This window comes from Oncorhynchus mykiss, chromosome 16 (genome assembly GCF_057628025.1).
Source record: "Oncorhynchus mykiss isolate SJ-2025 chromosome 16, ASM5762802v1, whole genome shotgun sequence".
NCBI lineage: Eukaryota > Metazoa > Chordata > Actinopteri > Salmoniformes > Salmonidae > Oncorhynchus > Oncorhynchus mykiss.
In genome coordinates, this window is record NC_143037.1 from 51,674,597 (window position 1) to 51,690,652 (window position 16,056).

The 16,056-nt window shown below is 41.1% G+C and overlaps 1 protein-coding gene across 1 annotated transcript in view; it reads right to left on the reverse strand.

The window, feature by feature from the left end:
* LOC110492177 (metabotropic glutamate receptor 4) overlaps positions 1–11,719 on the reverse strand; it is a 307,909-nt gene extending 296,190 nt beyond the window's left edge. Inside the window, exon 1 of the mRNA XM_036947131.2 lies at positions 11,159–11,719. The gene's annotated coding sequence lies outside the window, so the exon portion shown is untranslated. The remainder of the gene's footprint in view (positions 1–11,158) is intronic.
* Between the last annotated feature and the right edge of the window lie 4,337 nt (positions 11,720–16,056).

Consider the following 16,056-nt stretch of genomic DNA (forward strand, 5'->3'; position numbering starts at 1 on the left):
GTTTTTAGTTCAGGGCACATAATTCCATCAATGCCTGACTGATAGTACACAAAGTTTCCTCTAAACTCTACGTTTGTGTGAAATCTACAACTCTAAGGACCAGTGGGTATGCTCATGCATAATTAGGAGCGAGATAACTTCTTCATAAGAGGCATTGGAACAAGGAGTCTGCACTCAAATCAAGTCTTTGATCTTTTTACTTTGCATGAGGGTTAGGATTCCACTTAGCCATCCTGAGGAAAACCTTTGTGCTGTTGCTGTATAAGAATCCACATTCCCCTTCTCAGCCTTACCATGTGAAGACAGTGAGGATCACAACCTTGTGACGCTGTGCAGTTTCACAGCTTCTCTCTGATTAAATTAGCTGGAGCTTAATTTAGTCCTGTGTTTGTGCTGCAGCTTCCTCCACTTCTTCCCTTTGTTCTCAGTGAGGCATCAGATGATCTACCTGGATGTGATACTGTACTGTATGTTTTCAAACTGGGCCCTCAAATTGTAGCCTGAATCTTAGAAATCATGGTCCAAACAATAACAATCAGTGTTCATACAGTATGTGTTTTGAAATCATAGCTGACTACAATCAAAGAAATATATGTGATAATAATTCAATAATTGATTGTATTTTGATACTGTTCTTAATACTGTCTCTTCTGTCAAAAAACAGATGGAAAATTACACATGAAATAATCTGGAAGAAAATCTATAAAAGGTACCATGGTGAAATAACTATCGGATGAACCCTCACTCTACCCACATCCCCTACCCCCCATTACTGAAACGACGCTGCAGGATAGCAGGAGTCAATGGCACATAATGCATACCAGTGCGATGAATGTATGAAGTTTAATAGAGCGTGAAAATGGCAGTCTAATGACAGAGATGGATTTTTCATTTGAAACACCGAGCCTGAACCTGCCTGGCTGTGCCGCAGCGCAGCTCCCTAACACACTGAGATGAGAAGAGAGGCTAGATGCTAGAGTGCCTACACAGCACGGCTGAAAGGGCGCATCCAAGGCTTTTTATTCATGTGATTCTCATAATCATATATGTCCCAGTAGACTAGTCTGCTGTCTTTTCTCAAACACAGACAGCACAAGTGCTGGTGCCCTGCCATTTAAATACTTTAAACATCTACCTTGCGGCGATACCCCTGTATTGTTATGTAAATGATTACAAAACGGCCTAATTATTGGTGAGGGACTATCAACTAATCTTAAGGATGCAAACACAAGTGAAATACATGGATGGTAAGAGTGGTTAAATTACCATGAAAGAGAGCAACCAGGCTCTACCTATTCTACTGGATTTCCACTGACACAGCCTCTGGTTAGAGGGGAATAAGACAGTCGAAGAATGAACACACACAGGGAACTTTATCTACACACTGACGAAGATGAACATGGGGATGTACATGGTGTTACAGAATCCCCATGCCGAGGGCACTGTGTGGGACTAATTTCCAGGGTGTGTTGTTGTTTATGTCTGGTTGGCACCACGTAGTCCAGCTCTCCCCCTCACATGAGAGATGTGGCTTCAGCCAATCAGACTGTCCCCATGCACCCTACAATTTGCCCATGCACTGATCATGCATGCTGTGATTGATCAGATGCTCCTAGCTACCCCAGCACTGTCCAGTCTGTCTGTTGCATGCTCACTTAATCGTATAAGTATTAGCCGGGCCTGAACTTAGTTTTTTCCGTTGTTAGAACATGGGTGGACCTACATGCATGTGATGCGTGATTACAAAGTAAGTTGTCGCTGTTGTTATCATTGTAGTACGTGCTAGAGTAGCAGTGTTCTATGTAGTTTTCATTACTGTTATTATTATGTTACTATTGTTATTGTCTGCAATGATGAGTCCTTGCTCTTGTGTGTTGCTGTGCAGTAGCGTACTATTTGTATAATATACAGTCCTTGCCATTATTCTTACTTAAACGGTAAATCCGGGACACTCAAATTGGTATGGTATGTTACGTTTGGTATGGTTTCATAAGACAGATGGCTACTTCACGTAAAAGTAGGGTGGTTGGATGGGTGGGTGTATAATGCGAACGTCTAGCATCCCAAAAGTTGCGAGGTCAAATCTCATCAAGCACAAGTGTAGCATTTTTGCATTAGCCAGTTAGCTAACGTTAGCCACCTTGCTAGAATTCGGAACGTATCATATGTTTTGCAAATTCATAACATATAATAAGAACTGTAATTCGTAACATATCATACGAAATGGGTGATGGACATCCACAAATTAATACATACCATACGAAACGTAACATATGGACATTACATATACACGTAACATATGGACATCTAAATGGAGTGTCACGTAAAGAATAATACGAAATGATCTGAGACCAGGTTGGGTTATTAGGTCATTTATTAGCTATGGTCCTTGTTGCTCTATCCCATATCCCATTCTATCCTACTCTACATACTGTATATCTATTCAGGCCAGTGTATTTATCTCCTGCGTAGCCTATTTACTATCTCTCTGTTTCTGTCCATCACAGAACCATCCCCATATACATCCCCATGTTTATCTTCCTCAGTGTGTAAATAAAGTTCCCTGTGTGTGTTAACTCTTGGGCTGCTTTATTCCCCACTAACCGGGGGCAGTGTCAGTGAGTCACAATCCAGTCAAATACGTTGAGCCGGGTTGCTCTCTTTCAGACCTAATGCATTAAAGGCAATCACAGCCATGTACGAATATTTCCTCTACATGAATCAGATGTTCAGGGATATACCGCCTGAAGCATTTGAAGAGAGATGCAGTGGATGGTGCTGTCATGTTTCAGGTTATGATGCTGTTGGAGCCTGCTCTCATGCTATAGCATTAGTATTGATTGGGGAGTCTGCAGAGCTCCAATTACAGAATGGGTGTAAAGAAAGAGCAGGTACAGCAGATATGATGAGGACCTCAGACCAGGTGCCAGTAGACTAGAGCAGCACGCCTCTATGGAAGAATGCTAAACAAACATGGTGAACAACCGGTCCAGTTGGATTTCACCATTTAAAATGGTTTACTATTACACCACACAACAGAAACATACTGTATACATTGTAAGCCTGCCAAAGATTGGGTCAGTCACCAAAGTGTGAAGAGTTGAAGCAAGCTTCAGGAAGTCAGATCACACAAGACTGTTTTTAAACTGTGTGTTTTGGTTACTACTCACAATTTCATTCCACAGAGAGATCAGGGAGGGATGTGAGACAACAGCCCAAATGAAGAGGGAAGGGTGTGTCAGACAGACATATCCTGTGTCACTGGCTAGGCCTCTGCATTACTGATCAGTGGTGTAAATAAAACAGTGGTGTAAATAAAGATGTGTGGCGCTAGCTGGAGAATGAAGAGGAGAAAGGCCATGGTCAATGATGAGGCTTCTCTCTCTGATTAATGAGCTCTTACAGATTATCCAGGACCCATTATGAGATATAGCCTACACACAGTAGCCCTTCAGTCTAATTATGAGACACAGGGTGCATTACAATGTAGCCCATTTTATTCTGAATGGCAAATGCATGCTAATTTACTATGGTGTTTGCACAGTAGTGGCAAAGTATGAAATAATGATAATACAAAGGGGCTGTATTGTCGATAATCAGTCAGATCGACCAAGATACTTTTTTATCAGGCCTAAATGTGTGAGATTGATGAAGCAAGTAAGCCTCTAAAACAAGAGGAGCTTAGCATCGACGTCAATCAAGTGGTTACAGTATGGTTTCATTAATGCCACACACACCTGAAGTTATTTTCTTGTACTTACAGTACCTTAATCACGCCAGATAATTAACGAGGATTTGCACTCTTGATCAGGAGGAAAAGAGAAAAGACAGCCAGCCTATAAGTTCGCTAACGCATCCCAACAGGAACTGATGCTATTTCTCCTCTCCCTTGTCCCTAGCTTCCTCTTGCCTTGTTCACGTTCAATTGTAGAGTTTGGGGAAAACAAGGAGAGCATAGCGAAGCAATAAATCATGACCAGTGTGTGCTGACAGTGAAACCTAGAGTATATGTCTCTGCTGCCTTCTGCATTCATCTCTCTATAAGGCACCACCAGGCTATTGAGAAAAGTTGATGTGAACAGTGGATCTATAAATGTTTAAAGTGCAGCGGATGGACAGTCCAGACTAAGACCTTAGTGGACTTGTATGGCCACTGCAACAGCTAAGTGATATTAAAATGGTCTAGGACCAAAGGCTTTGAAGCACTCTAGCATTAAACCACACAATTAAAGCCAACAATATATTCCATGTAAAACCTTGAGGCAATAGAGCATCAACGCTGACATGAAGGCAAAAATAACAGTTAATTTCTTCCATGTTCCCATGTGTTGATGAAGGCTGCCGCTGCTGTGACATATGAAAGGATATCAGGCCAGTGGGAGCAGCAAGAACTGGTTGATTGTTAACGCCAGGATGATAGGGGCTGTTCCCAGCCTGCCTGTGGCAGCATCTGTATATGAGGGAGGGAGTCCTCCAGGACTCTGGTGAGAAGAACAAGGCCTAATCTGGTGGGGCTGTGGCTGGGTTTGATGCCTCTCTGTAGGGTACAGACAGACCCTGGCAGTGTGAGATATGATTCATCAAGCCCACAGATGTAGGATCTTAATTTGATCAATCTTTTCTTTCTGAGAATATTCCTGCACAGCAGGAAATGCAAACGTGTAATGTATCCAAGGTTTAAAACGTCTTCTAAAGTTTGTAATTTCCACTTTAAAATGTCAGACTTGATTTGCTCTAATAACACATTTATCAAACACCACAAAACAATGTCCATGAATTATAATCCATATAATAATTCACATTTCCTGTTGCTGTAGCAAACTGGCTCAAATTAAGATCCTACATATGTAACACTGACTGGCCACTGCAGATAGGATGAACAGGGAAGAAATACAACATTCTGAGCATCTCTGGAATTGATATTTGGAAGCAAAAAGTGGGTGACTCTGATTAACCCTATAATAGGGTAATCAGGTAAATAAATAGGTTAAATCAATGCATTTTGTGCATTTGTCTAAATAAGACATTATCAGGTCTTGGGGTGTGAGAGATCTATCAGCCTATTATCTCTCAAGATGTCTGCTTGCTTGTGTGTCATGGAGGAAATTGATTTGAGAGAGCCGCTCTCCCTTTATATATCTATGCCCTAATCCTGTTTGTATGGGTGTTTGCATGCATGGGAGCACTGAAGAGGCACACACACATGAACACTTACTCAGTGGGGCTGAGCAGTCAAGCCACTGTGCTCAGAGGAGTAACAACCGTGAGTTATGACATCCCCCCCCCCTAAAACAATGACGAATGCTTCGCCTTGTGAGATGAGGTGCCCCCTCAGGAGTTGAGAGAGGGGAAGCGGTACCGCCATACCGGAATGAATAGATTGTTCAGTCCGTTGTTTATGTCGTAAATCTCAGAAATTAGCCACAGTGTGAACAGATGTCATCTCCGATCAGTGTCAGCCGGCCTCTAATGAAGTGGATCAAACTGTGGGCACATTTCAGCTCTCAAGCACTTGTGTGATCAGACTAGAGTAGACACTGGCCATTCTGAATACCCACACTGGCGCTCTAAATAGTTGGCTTTTTGGGTATTCATAAATAGGTTTTATAGTATGTGAAATTACAAAAATCTGTTTGCTTTTGATTCCAGGATGTCAAACTAATTTTGGGTTTTCATCAAGTAGAGTCGTCTTTTCAGAGTCGTCTTTTCGCACTCACGTGTTTGACAACAGCTGATAATCAGAATATCCCCGCCATTCGTTGCGCATTAGATGACGCCTCCTCAGTATGGATGAGTATTATGTTGATATTTGTTGCTTAGAGAATACGTTTTTACGGTAGTATTATTAGTACACCATATTTCATTTTAGTAAGTAGAAGCCAAGACAGATTTTGGACACTGTTTGTTAGTGTTGAGACATGCAGGTGCGCACACAAACAAACACCGACAGCAGTAGGGGCCATCACACATTGTAAATACATTCTTATTTACAATGACGACCTACACAGGCCAAACCCGGACGACGCTAGGCCAATTGTGCACCGCCCTATGGGACTCCCAATCACGGCCGGTTCTCATACAGCCTGGATCTGACTCAAATTAAGATGGTGTAAAACCATCTTAACTTTTCACATGTATGCAATAGCAGATGGTCGTGCCATGGAGCACCATGCCCCCATTGTGAGCTCCTATTGGAAATGAATGGCCCATTTGAGAATCTACCAAAGCCAGTCTGATAGGTCCATTATAACAGTGGGAGGGCACAACAGGAACTACAAGACCAGCACTTAATAGTACTGGCATACTCCACAGGTTTCTTGCACCATGATTCACTTCTAACCTAACATGCAAAATCATTATCCAAACCTCTTACGTAAATTTATTAGAAGAGCTACTTCACTTCCATTTTTGTTCGTATTGGATGAATGGCACTACAGTGTCATGTGGACTGTAAAAGTTAGAAACAAACCAAAGGCAGAAAAATACCAATTGCTCTAGGCCTACATTAGAAAAAAAATCTGCTTTTGGGAAAATATTTTAAGCTTGTTTAGAGACGGGCAGCATTTTGATCTGGTTTTAGGGGCATGTTGTTTTGGCGCTAATATGATCATCAGACTGTGATCAAAACTCGGCAGACATCAGGCCCCCTGATGAACAGATGGTCATAGCCAGGAGGAGCAGCAGAGGAGGTGAACCAGAATGTGGACTGGACACTCCATGAACATGGAGTCATTCGAAAACTCAAAACTAAAGAAACTTCCAAATATTTAGACTTGAGAGGACAAAGTGGCATCTGATGATCTGATTGTCTGCTCCCTCAATATGAGGTTTTGTCTCTTTAAGTCTAAGCATGATCCAGTAACACGCAATGACCCTGAAGATGGATTATGAGCAGCCCGTTGAGATCCTTGACATTGTGTACTCTATTTGTAACCTCTGAAGTAAGAGGCGCGACAGGTGTCTGTAGGGGAGGGAGGGGGGTCTACATTCTGTTTGAACTCTGTCAGCTCAGGAAATGAATTGAGATTGAAACTCAGAAATTGTTCATTAAAAATCCTAATAGAATTTAAATTAATCCCCTAAATTGACTGAATTAATCATGGAACTGATCTCAACCCAAACAGATATAAAATATTTATCCCATTAAATACAATAAATATGCTTAGGCAAGGTAGTGTGGGGAGAGTGAGGTTGTAGTGCATCCATTTTGATTATCTCTCTATCTCTCCCTCTCTCTCAATACAAACTCTCTTGTGAAATTACGATCTGAAAGCTTTTGGACATCAGAGCAAATGTTGAGGGAATCCTATTTGAGTCAGAAAAAGATACTCATATGATAGGTAAGATACACAAAACCTTGCAGAGAGCCTATCTAACTGACAATCTCTTGGGAATAAATATAAACTATTGGAACTGATTTTGGCACAAGATAGAGGGAGTGTTGGAATATAATTAATTAAATGACAGTTAACGGAAATCTATGCTTAATCCAGTATAAACAAATGTATAGCATTTATTACATGAGACAAAATTCTATAGCACAAATTCTATACCTCAAATTCTATAGCACAACAGCAGAGTCATGTCTTAAGTGTAAAACTAACAATGACTCAATAATTGATGCCTTCTGGGAGTGCTATAATGTCCAAACGTTACGGGCAGAGTTAGAAAGCTGGCTGTCAGAAGTTTTACAATGTAAGATTACTATGACTCCGTCTATCGGCATATTTCCAGTGGAGTGTATTCATGGATTCCAAGGGAAGCCAGGCTTCCCCCAAAACATAAATAAATAAACATTGTTTTAGTCTCTCTGTGTTTCATACATTTCCTTCAATTTGCAAGGCTGAATGTATCTCCGGAGAAAGCATCCGAGCGAATGAACAAAACAGCGGCCCTTTGTCTCAGTATGTGTAGTCCATCTATGTGATGCTGTCTGGTCAGAAATAGTATGACATTGTTGCCACCTGTAGCATTGAATGCAAGGGAAGCCAGCGAGCATTTGGCCTCCCTTGATAATTTTAAAAATAAAATAATAGCCAATCAGCATTGAGCTAAACTGAGTGAGCTCAGCTGTGAATGGACCTGGCGCACCAAAAAAAGTGTCAAGGCAAGACAGTTTGGATTCGGCTTCACACCAATCACATCAGAAAAAACATGAATTGTTCCATCTTGTTGTGTTGTTGTCCTCTGGTGGCTAGCTAGCTGGCTAAAATCACTCCTTTCCTAAATTAGCTATGGAGGGAGATCGGGATTTGGACTTGTGGTTTTACCTAATTCTCCATACTGGCCAATGATCATAACGGCAATTATGATCCAACCATAAATGCATACACTGTGTCACTGGCCTGAGAGGATGGAAGTTCAACATGTAGCTAGATGTAGTAGGCTAATGTTAACTGGCTGGCCTGGCACAGCGTTACCCATCAAAGGAAGTTAGGCTAGCAAGCAAGCATTTTAGCCAAGTAGAGAAGGACAACAAAACCTAAACGAGTGTACTGCATGACAGAGTGATAGACTGTATAGGTAACATAAAAGAGGAGGATGGCATTGGCGTTTCTCTACAAGTAGGGTGAGTCAACATGTTTTTTCTACTAGCACGCACACACAGAAATCAGTAACATGGATGGCCACATCATATTAGCGTATTAGCGTACGTTGATAGGGCTAAATCGTTTTTTGCTAGGTGATCAGATGATGTTGAAATGTTGAAGTTGAAATGGTGCTGGAATAGTGGAGGCAGCGCCTGTTTTCTTTGCGACTTGCGGTAACTCTCCGTGGTTCTAAATCAATACTTGTTTGGTAGACTGAAAATGTCTGAAACATTAACTTGATTGACCATGCTGTAGGTCATGTTCTGGTCTGTTACATGCAATATGTTTTGTGGACTCCACCGGACAGATTTTGTTCCCCGGAATTGTGATGAAACAAAGGTGTGGTTGAATTTATTCTGCCACTGTGCTGTGTCTTCTTATTGTCTCGGCCTTAGGCCTATATATCACGATGGCAAGGCATATGAATTTACAGATTATAGAGCAAACAATGCAATTTACACAACACATAGGTTGTAATATTGCTTTTTTTCCTGGCTTGGCTTCCCCGGTAATTATACCTACGCACCGCTACTGCATATTACAAGACATGACATATGGGGGTGCGGTGTGATACTCGATGGGTTGGCCAATATTATTTTCATCACTTATACTGAAGGAGCTATTACTTAAATACTGCAAGTCAAATTATACTCAACGTTAAGGGAATGGAAGAATCAAATGCTTTATTATATAAATATTGAGAAGAACATGGCTACCGACAAAAAAACAGCAAAGCACAGTTTGAGGTCATATGCCGTAGAGTCTTACAAGTAGGAGAAACAACATTGGATAGGGTGGGAACATCTATGTATTTATGTGAATGTTAGGTTGTTTTGTTTTTGTCTATGCATTTTTCTTGTCAAGGAAAAGCAGCCTAGAAAAGGTTAAAAAAAACAAAGTGCACAAAGAAATCCATACAAACTCTCTCTCTCCCATCTTTCTCTGCCCTCTCTCAATAAAATGCTGAAAACTGATTGGATCTGACAATCCTTGACAGACACCTTCCTAAACACATATTGTATATAGTATATAGCATCCTTGCATTAGCACTTGAAAGGAAGAGGAAATAACACCAGAATGTGGAATTATTGAAAATCTGGTGGCCACACAGACATATCCCATTATATGAATTTTCCCTCCCTGTGATAGTGATTTTCAATGTATTCCAGCACATCTTGGAGTTTAATTAAATCCAATATTCAACATTAAAATCTTAACCCAATGCAAGAATCTCACTTGAATAGAATCTTAATTTAATTAATTAATTTTCATTCTGACTCATACCTGCTGCTTTTCAATTGATTACATCCCATTATCTATTCTCATCTGAATGGCAGTTAAATAGAGCGGGAAAAACAGAGGGGCTTGCTAGGGGGGCTTGCTTTGACACAGCTGATGAAGGGCCTCATTGTATTGTGTACACAGTAACGAAGAATGTTAGCCTATTACAGCTCGAGCCCATTGGGCTTTAGAGTCCTTGGAGGTGATTCATCTGTTGAGTATCTGGTTAGGCGACAAACCAAAAAATGGGAAAGGGATAAATGTATTTGGACTACATGAGTGCATGCAAGAGCTAGTGCAGCAGATTTGCACGCGCGCACTCACACACAGTCTGAACCGTGCACACACACACGCTGAAATGAAACGAGTGAATATCCCTCAAACATATTGACAGACAAGCAAATACACACTCTGGATTCAGCCCACTTGATGTCAAGGTGCATCAAATAACTTTTTAAATCGCCTGCTTTGACCGCACTCTCACTTTGGACTTGAGTGTGCAAGATTGCCAGTATGTTTTCATAAATCAAATATCATGATCCATCTGATATCAGGACAACAAAAGAGTAATCTTTCCCCAGTTTTTGCAGTCATCTAAAGCAGGGATGGGCAACTGACAGCACGTGGCCCCCCTTTTGTAGGCCTGAGGTTCCAAGCTGTTTTGGAACTCAGTCGAGGTTTTCACCTTAGAGTTGAGAATTAGAATAGTAGAATACACAAGGTGCAATTTAGAAATTTGGTTGTGCATCAACAGTTTCTCTCTTGTCATGTCAGTCACATTAATTACCGACCGGGGGCCTCCATTGATTTTGGTAGTCACACTCACTCTGATATCATATTAAAAACGGCAAACGTTTCTTACCGCCCATGGCAAAATGAATAGAATTACATGAAATTATTGAGATAATTGCTCAATTTTCTTAGGGCCCCCAAAAGGCTAGGGCCGGCTCTGACTGCACGTGTGGGTATGGATGTGGTTATGCAGACTCACAAGCCACTCGAGCCATTACGGTCCCTCATGATGAGTTCAGATTTTTTGTGGCCCCCACCCCCATCGAAGTTGCCCATCCCTGACTCAAAGGATGCAGATCTACAACAAAATGCAGCGATTCTACAACCTTCAAGAAGAAACATTTGAGCTAAACTTGGAGACAAAAAAAATCATATCAGCAATGATATAGAGATGCATAATGTGTATGTATTGGAGAAGTATCATTCTATTAAATAATCACATGTAGCCCGCCACATGATTCTTTTCAATGAGCTGAGAGAAAATGAACTCTTACCTTTGAAAGAAACCCACTGGATTTTATTTCAGAAAATTTCGTTTATGAAGAAGTTGAATTGATACCGTCCACTCTAAATTTCTATTTTCAACGACTGTGTCTTTCAGAATGTGCAGAAATACGGATTATTTCCAGAGAACTCCTCTTTGGTTCGAACCCGAGTTGAAGAAAAACAGGTGTAAGGATACAAAGGCATATGTTTAGTCCTGTAGTGGGGGATACAATAGCAGTGCCGAAGAATTACGAGAATATAACCTCCAGGACCTGTCTTGATGGCTCGGTAGTCCAAATCCCACTGGTCTCGAGACTCCTAACAAATCCTGTCACTTCTCAAACTGCCCAATGACTCTGCGTGCTGAAACCGCTGTCCATTGGCGAGTGGTGCTGAAAGGGTTCCTGCGCTGGTTATTTTCTACTTTATGTGACTGTAGCTTACAAAGCCACCCCCTCCTACACTGCAGGAAATTAGTATTTAACGTCTTACCCATCCATCCGAATACTGAGCTTTATCGTGCAATTCTGGCAATGAGAGTGACTGATAATAGTACATTACAGCATGCTGGGTAGAGGGGTTGCGCAAAATCGATGCAAGAAATATTACATCAAAATCAGTTGCCTTTTAAACAAATCAATGTTTCGGTGCAAATAAGCGGCTTGAAAATATCAATAGGGGCGACAGACAAACGAATTATTAATGTATATCAGAAGATAGTGATAAAAAAACAAAATACCCACGATTATTCTCTTCTCTTTTTACACACTTTTGTCTAACCTTACCTTAAAGTACACGAGAGAAGATATAGCCTATAGAAATACGGCCTCAGGTGTTTAGCCAAACTTGGGAGTCGGTTCGAGATCACAACAAAATAAATAGACCGATTTTGTCATGCATTGTTTCAACGGAGTTCTTTCATAATAGGCACAATTTCTCCTGTCCCTATTTTTCACCTCACTGGAAGCTATGATGGGGAACAACATATCGGAGTCTGTTTTGGTTTTCAGGTTGATAGTAGGCTAATGACCTTACATTACACTGGCCATTCTCTTCTAACTCTTATGGGGCATAATAGGTGCTGCATTGAAGCGCACTCGCTTTTTTCCAAATTCAACTATATCAAGCGCTTCATCACTTGAGTTAAGCAGGTTCTATGGGGGCAGTGAAACGCAGCTCGCTTCTGGGCGATCCAAACCCTACCAAGTCATCCAATATAAAGCAAAACTATAGGTATATTGGTAAATGTGGACCTGTGGACATGTTGACGCTTTGTGGTGTCTGGTGTGAAGTTCATGATGGCCTATTGGCCTTAATGGAACTTTTGAATCGGCAAACCTGAAGAAAATAATTGTCATTGACAAATTACAGAAGAGAACAGAGAGCAAATGGCTGGAGAAACATTTGTGGCTACTTTGGCTTAGTGAAAAGCTGTTGTGGAAACATAGAGGTGGGTGCGGTGGGAATTTCTTCTGTGACTGGCCAGTCAATGAATTGCATTATAATCATTCTGAAGGTTGACGGCGCCGACTAGTGCCTCGTTTTGTCAACAACTGCTATTCTGTTCATAAAGTCTGAAGTTACTTTCAATGCGTAAAATTACATCCTTGCTGACATCCTTGCTAGGTTACTCAGTTTGGTTGTGTATTGGAATAAAAAAAACGTTGGCAGACAATTCAACATGTCTCCATGCCTTCTCACGCTCGCCACATCTATAATGATTGGAACCTCTGTACTCCCCCAGGGTGATCCAGAGCATGCCTATCTTTGTTCATCAACATGTTATGTTTGTCATTACCTTCCTGATTGCAGGTATTGATTCCATCTCTTCATTGTTGAGTTTAGTGCATCCTTCCAATAATGAGGGAATAGCCTGAACCCTACCTACCCCTTCAAAATGGGAAACCAGCAAATGGTTCCCATTTGGGTGTCTATCTCAGAACCTTCCTATGACACTGAGAACATTCCATCAATTATTTGTAGTTTTGAACATTGACAAACTATTCCTCTACTGAATAACAGGTAATTAAATAATAGTAATTGATTTACAACAAAATCTCTATTTTGTATTTAAATGGCATGTAGAAGGGTCCAGACACTTTCTTTGTGATTTCAAATGTTTTTGAGAAGCTTACCCCAAACAGCAAATCACTTGTAGTATGGGGGCCCCAGAGAAACAAGAACACCCAAATACATCCTTTTAGAAATGCAAAGCTTTCAGTATAGTGATACAGGTCTTTAGATATCGTACACATGAAATTGTGTAATTCCAAACTTTATCCGCAATCTTATGTTCCCTTTTGCGCGCCTCGAGCCACTTCCCCTATCCAGCTGTTCCATTCTCCATGTAGCCTACTGCTACAGGAACTGTCAAAATAAAGGAAACACCAACATAAAGTAGTGTTTTAGGCTACTCTGAGCTGCAAGAACAGCTTCAATGTGACTTGGCATAGATTCTAGTGTCTGGAATTTCCTGTGTGGAAGCACCCCATGCTTTCAATATACGCTGTGTCCAGTGGCAATTTTAGCATGTCAATCTTAGTGGGGCAGAGTAAAAAATAAAATAATTGTATGCATGCCAGTAAAGCCACTACACAACACTAAACAATACATTAATTGCACTATAACGGTGACAAACGGTTCCCACAAACTGCTCGGGCCAACGTAAAGCTGTCTCAACAGCAGAGTCCCAACACCTTACCACTGCTACACCTGGCTATCAGCGGCGCCTTATCTGGCAGCGAAACAGTTCATTCAGCCTAATTTACTTCCTTTTAAAAAACATATGTCTGACTTATATGATTGATTAAACAAAGGTGGTTTCTACTGACAATTGAGATGTACAAACTCTGGCATAAGAGGACGACAACCGTATAAGAGGCAATCCGTAATTTTGATTAAGACTAATGAGCGAGGTAGGACAGATGTAGTCAATATAACAATTTGTTCAGCACTTTTGAAATGTACAGAGACAGAATTCAGAACATGGGCCATTCTTACAGTATTCTCCCTGTACACCATCTCAGAACCGTAGGAGAAATAAAGAGGGCATATAAGCAGACAATGAAAGCTCTTACAATATTCAATGATTGTCACGCCCTGATCTGTTTCAGCTGTTCTTGTGCTTGTTTCCACCCTCTCCAGGTGTCGCCAAATCTTCTCCACGTCCTCTGGGTATTTATACCTGTGTTTTCTGTCTGTCTGTGCCTGTTCGTCTTGTTGCTCAAGCTTACCAGCGTTAGTCCTGTCAGCTCCTGTCTTTTCCCAACCTCTCTTTTTCTTGTCCTACTGGTTTTTGACCCTGTCCTGACCCTGTACCCGCTCGCTTGACCACTCTGCCTGATCCTGAGCCTGCCTACCATCCTGTACCTTTGCTCCTACTCTGAATTATCGACCCCTGCTTGCTTTGACCTGTTATTTGCCTGCCCTTGTGGTTACAATAAACATTGTTACTTCACACAGTCTGCACTTGGGTCTTATCTTGATACCTGATAATGATGACATTTCTCTAAAACAGGCTATAGGCTATATGTGCACCACCAACAGCTAACAGCTTACTAAACAACATACACTTAGTATTACTTTCTTAGCTACATTATACATATCTCCCTGGTATATTACATCATTTATGTAGCAACATACAAAACGTGGGCAAACTTTGTCATCAAAATCTGGCATTCTCTGGATTTATGGTGCCTTCCAGACAACTGGGAACTCTGAAAAAAACAAGGTTGAATCATGATGACGTCAGTGATCTAGAAAGATACCCGATTTCCCGACTTGCAATTCCGAGTTGGATTACCGTATTAACGTATTTTCCCAGTCGGAGCTTGTTTTTTTTCAGAGTTCCAAGTTGTCTTGAACACACTGACGTCAGATTTCCCAGTTCAGAGTTTCCAGGTGTTTTGAGCGCAGCAGAGGTCATGCTGGATTGACAGAATGGCCAACGTTGAATGTTTACACTTTTAAGCTTGGAAAAGAGACCCTTAAAACTACACACCCACTCTACTGAATAGCAAGCTAGTGATTGCTTCGCAATGCTTGCAGTTAGCGACTGATTCCTTCCAAACCACTCATTGTTTATTTTGCAATTTCCAACTTGTTGTGTAACGTTTATGTCCAATGGCCGATGAGCAAATGATCTATATCTATCTATCTATATCTATCTTTAAGGATTTGCCGTTAGATTGTCGACTTGATTCATGATGATGACTGCTAGCTTGCTAGCTAATATTTTGAAAGTCCAATCAAAGTTACTGTAGATATAACGTGATTTGACATAATTTTATCTGTGGCCAATGATCTTGAGTCTTCTTGGATGGACACTTATAATGTAACTCTATGGCAGCACCCAAGGAGCTTGAATTTTTTTAGCTCTACCCTTAGATTTTGCGGTGATGTAGTGTCCCCATGAGTGACAGAACAATGAGCCAATCACGGCGCAACTAGAGAACATTATCAACCCCTACGCTTCGTATTTTCTGCTGGCTGGCCCACCCCCACAGAATGCACGGAGCTAGGCTGAAACCTGCATTTTAGAGCTGCCACACAAAAGGTGCCACACAAAAGGTGCCACACAAAAGGTAATGAAAAATGTAGATTTGGTTGTAAAAAATATATTCTTGTTTAACTTAACTTATACTTAATTTATTACTTAATGAAATTATTATGATAGTACTCAGTATTAGACTACACGCATTGTCGCCCAAGACAATGGTAATCGAAACAAAAAAATATATGTCCATGTAACGTTCTGGGTGTCGGGAGTGTGAAGTCAGTCGCAGGAAAACAGAGAGTTCAATATAGTGCTCTTTTAATGCACACACAGTGAACAACAGCCACCCCACGAAACACTGGGTGCTCAAAACAAATGCCCCAGACACGGGGGACGAAAACAGTCCAGCAA